This window comes from Tauraco erythrolophus, chromosome 8 (assembly GCF_009769465.1).
Source record: "Tauraco erythrolophus isolate bTauEry1 chromosome 8, bTauEry1.pri, whole genome shotgun sequence".
Lineage (NCBI taxonomy): Eukaryota > Metazoa > Chordata > Aves > Musophagiformes > Musophagidae > Tauraco > Tauraco erythrolophus.
In genome coordinates, this window is record NC_141472.1 from 7,608,937 (window position 1) to 7,613,856 (window position 4,920).

At 47.0% G+C, this 4,920-nt stretch overlaps 1 long non-coding RNA gene across 1 annotated transcript; it reads left to right on the plus strand.

Moving 5' to 3' along the window:
* On the plus strand, nt 1–3,238 carry LOC147528345 (uncharacterized). Its single transcript, XR_015222298.1, has 2 exons — nt 1–282; nt 2,822–3,238. It is a non-coding gene; the product is annotated as an uncharacterized LOC147528345 (long non-coding RNA).
* The last annotated feature ends 1,682 nt before the right edge of the window (nt 3,239–4,920 follow it).

Here is a 4,920-nt window from a genome sequence, read left to right on the forward strand (position 1 = left end):
AAACCCAGATGACTAGCTCCCTTGGAGGTCCCTGTTCCATTGGGGAGGGGTCCTGGGGTAATGAGTGGGTTCCTCATTCCCCTACCACCCCTAAACTGGCTGGCTCAAACAGACCTGTGGGATGTGAGGCAGGTGGAGAGCTGGACAGTGCTGGTGACAGAGTGGGAACAGGATGACTTCTCCCCCCACCCCCCAGGAGAAGATCTTGACAGTTGTGCAACTGGATGGGCCCCCCTTCCCTGAAGTAGGCAGTGCAGGAGCACTTCCCTGGCTGCATGGAGGGTAAGTGGGGGGGGGGGGGGGGGGGGGGCTTTTTCCCCAAAATTCTTCCCCTCTGTTTTCCCCAAATGGCTTGGTTTTCCCTCATAATTTCTCCCCCTATTCCTTTTATTTCCCCTGACTTTTCGTATTTTCCCTAAATTGTCTTGATTTTCCCCCTGTTTTTCTCCAGTTTCCTCTAATTTCCCCAAACTTGCCAATTTTCAATCATTTCCTCCCATTTCCCCCCATATTCCTTCAATTTTCCCCTCGATTTTTCTAATTTTCCCCAAATACCTCTTCTTTTTCCCAGTTTCCCTTAAGTGTCCTGTTTCTCCCTTATTTCTTTCCTCCACAATTTCCCCAGATCTTTCCCAGTTCCCCCAAAATTTTCGGACGTTTGTGTTTTCTGCAGTTTCTCTGGGTTTTCCCTAATTTTTGCCCAAATTACCCCTGATTTTTTTTCCCAAATTTTCACTTGAATAGTCTCCCCCCTTCCCTTTAATACTCCCTTAATACTCTCACCCTTATTTTAATACTCTCCTCCCTCCTTTTTTTATTTTTTCCTCCCACTTTTTAATACCCTGTGCTTCAGTAATCCCTGAATACTTTCTTTAATGCTCTCTGCCCCCCCTTAATACTCTCTGCCTCCCCAATACTCTCTCTCCCTTTTTAACACTCCCTCCTTTTAGTACTCCTGCCCCCACTCCAATGCTTCCTGTCTCCCTTTAATACTCCCCTAACCAATACTCCCTGCCCCCTTAATACCCCCGATATTCTTCCCTGACCCTTTTTTGGTGCTCCGCTCCCCCTAAATACTCAGTGCTTTAATACTTTGTCTCTTTTTAATGCTGTCACCACCCCTTTTTATTTTTTTCATTGCATTTTTGAAAAACTCTTGATAACTATCTCTCATTTTTAAAAAATTCTGTCATTTTCATACTTCTACCCCCCATTTAATATTCCCTCCCCCGTTTTTAGTGTCCTCCTACAGTTAATACTCACTCACCCTCTTTCATACTTTCTACTCAAATTTTTAGGGTACTTCCTTGTTTATTTAACTTTATAAATTATTAATTCATATATAAATGTATAATGTTAATAATTTAATTAAACTCCCTGTTATACTCTCCCTATTCTAATACTGTCCTCCCAGTAGCCCTTGGGTGGTTGTTCTCCCTCTCCCTTTTTGTACCCCCTTTTAATACTCCTACTTAACACTCCCTCTTTTTGATGCTCCCTCCCTCCCTTTTAATACCCTACCTGCTTTTTAAGCTCTCCTCCCTTTATGACTCACTCACTTGAATACTTTTCCCCCCATTTTATATAATTCTCTCCCTCTATTTTTTGGTAGTCCCCCTTTTTTTAAAATATTCTCCCCTTCCTTTTTGGTACTCTTTCCCTAAATACTTCCTCTTTCCTTTTTTTGTGAATCTCCCTTCCCTTTTTTAACACTACCCCCTCCCTTGACCCTCCCTCCCCCCAATATTCCCTCTTTTTTGATACTGCCTTCTCACCTTTTTTGATATTCAACTTTTGATACTCTTCCTCCCTTAATACTTCTCCATTTTCTGATACTAGCCCCCTTTTTGAGACTTCATCATCCCCTTTTTTGATACTCTGTCCCCTTACTAGCCCCCTTTTTATTGCACCCTCCCTCTCTTTAATGCTGCTCCCCCCATTTTCTTTGAAACTTCCCCCCTTTTTGTTACTCCCTTCCCTCCTGATTTTGCCCCCTTTTTTCCTGCTGCCCCCTAAGACTCCTCCCCATGTTTTAACATTCTCCCCCTCCTTTTTGCTCCTGCTCCCCCTATTTTTTTTGTCCCCCACACCCCAGACTGCACCATGTACATCATCTCCTTGAGCATGGGCCCCCTGGGCCATGCTTTAGACGAGGCATGTGGTCTTCTGGCCCTGCCCTGAGGAGCCCATTTGGTCACGGTGGTGCCAGCAGGGATGCCAGCTCTGACACAGTGGTTCCTGTTGCCTGCTCCTGCCTGCAGCCACAGGGGTGCTGCTGTGGAGACAACAGGACTGTCTCCAGTGACTTGAGACTTGACGGCTAACACAAATAGAAGGGCACAGCAGGACAGTATGGAAGTGAGGAGAGACCAGCACTGAAAAGATCACATCCTGCTCTTGTCCATGGCCATGGCTCCTGGGAAGCAGCAGCCCTGACAGGCAGGTGGCAGAAAGAGTCAGTCCACTGAGGCACTGAGGAGCAGCCCCAAGGGCCACCAGGGCTGCTCCTCCATGAGGCAGCTGGGCTCTTGGATCTTAAACCCTTCCTGCATGCTGGCACTGCACCCTCAGAGCAGATATTGGAGATGGGAGCTGAAGCCAGAAACTCTGCTGGTTTCTTTATTGAGTTTGCCTACATAGGGAGCCTGACACCATCTGGCTTTTTTATAAGTTCTTTGTTAACTTTTGGGTGTTATGTTTTCATCGTGCTGTCCTATGTGCAGATCTTCAGGGCCGTGCTGAGGATCCCCTCTGAACAGGGACGACACAAAGCCTTTTCCATGTGCCTCCCTCACCTGGCCATGGTCTCCTTGTTTCTCAGCACTGCAGTGTTTGCCCACCTGAAGCTCCCCTCCATCTCTGGATCTGGTGGTGACAGTTCTGAACTCGGTGGTGCCTCCAGCAGTGAACCCCCTCATCTACAGCATGAGGAAACAGGACAAGAGCTCAAGGATGCCATGTGGAAACTGATGACTGGATGTTTTTAAGCAGCAATAAACTCCCTGTCTTCTTCTCCATATAACCCACAATGTAACTCACTCTGGGACCAGCTTGTCCTTGGTAGTTGGTTTTGTGTGGTTGGTTTGTAGCTTTTCTTAGTTGTAATAATATTGTCCACAAAGAAATGTCATTTTTCATACCCTTCCTAATTCAGTATCTGCCTGTCATGTGTGACCCAGAGACTGCGTAATGTGGAGCTGTGCTCTCTGTGTTATAAAACAAAAGGGCTGTGCAGTGACTGGTTTGTCCAAGATCCTTTCTCCAAGACCTTTTCTGGAGCTGCAGGGGCAGTTCCTGTGTGCAGAGGTGGAGGGGAGAAGAGTCTCAGCGCAGCAACATTGTGAGGGAGCACCAGGTCTTGGTCTTTCCCGAGCTGTTTGCTTTCCACCTCCATGGTCTCCTTCTGAGCCTTGGTGTTGGTGTAAGGCCCGAGTGCTCTGGGACCTTGATCACTGCCCTGCTGTGTGGCAGTTTGTGCCAGCAGGCAGGGACAAGCCGTGGGCACTTCTGTCACAGGGCTGACGTCCATAACAGCGTTTCCGTCATGAAAGGGGATCTTCTAAGGGCAATTTTGGAAGGCTTAGGTCTGCTTCCTGTGTTCTCAAGAACATGCCCAGGAGAATGCACTGGAGAAAAAACACTAGTGTACAGCTGCCATGGTTTAACCAGCACACAGCTGTCTGCTCACCCTGCCCTGGTGGGATGGGGAGAGAACTGGGAGAGTGAAAATGAGAAAATTGGTGAGCTGAGATAAAGACAGTTCAATAGGTAAAGCAAAAGCCACACACACAAGCAAAAGTAAAGAAGGAATTAATTTAGTATTTCCCATGGGCAGGCAGGTGTTCAACCATCTCCAGGAATGCAGGGCTCCATCATGTGTAATGGTTACTTGGGAAGACAAACACCATTGCCCTATAAACATCTCTCCTTCCCTATTCTTCCTTCAGCCTTTTATGTTGCACATGAAGTTATATGGATGGAATATTCCTCTGGCTACTTTGGGTCAGTGTCTCTGGCTGTGCTCCCTCCCAGATTCTTGTGCACCTGCACACAAGCAAAGCATGGGAATTTGAAGAGTCCTTGATTTCTTAGCAATAACTAAAACCTTCACTGTATTATCAACATTCTTCCCATACTAAATCCAAACGCAGCACTGTTCTAGCTAAGAAGAAAATAAACCCTATTCCACCCAAAACCAGGACAACAGCTAAAGTGTGGGAGTGTGCAAGGTGGGTGCACAGTGTCCTTTCACAGCCACACTTCCTGGGAGAGACGGTGTCATGGTTTAACCCCAGCTGAAGGTAAGCACTGCGTAGCTGCTTGTTCACTTACCACCCCCTGCAATGGGATGGGAAGGGGAATCGGAAAAAACCTCATAGGTTGAGATAAGGACAGTTTAATAGGACAGGAAAGAAAAAAGATAATACTCGTAGCAATGATAATGAAAGAATGTACAACACAATACGATTGCTCACCACATGTGGACAGATGCCGGGCTCGTTCCTGAGCAGCAATTGTGCTGCTCCAGCCAACTCCCCCAGTCTATATACCAAGCATGACGTTTTACCTTATGGAATATCCCGTTGGCCAGTTTTGGTCAGCTGTCCTGGCTGTCCTCCCTCTTATCTTCTTGTGCACCTGGTAGAACATGGGAAGCTACGAGTCCTTGACTGCTTTGCAACAAGTAAAACATCAGCGTAGCAGCAGCATTGTTCTCATACTAAATCCAAAAGCATAGTGCTATTCCAGGTACTAAGAAGAAAATTGGATCTGTGTCAGCCGGAAGCAGGACAGACATGAAGGACCAGCAGAGCAGGGTCTGGTCTGTGCCCATGTTTGCTGGGAACCTGGGAGAAGCTGCCCCAGAACAATAGTCAGACCAACCAATAACAACCACTGTTTCCAGCACTGGCCTCTCAC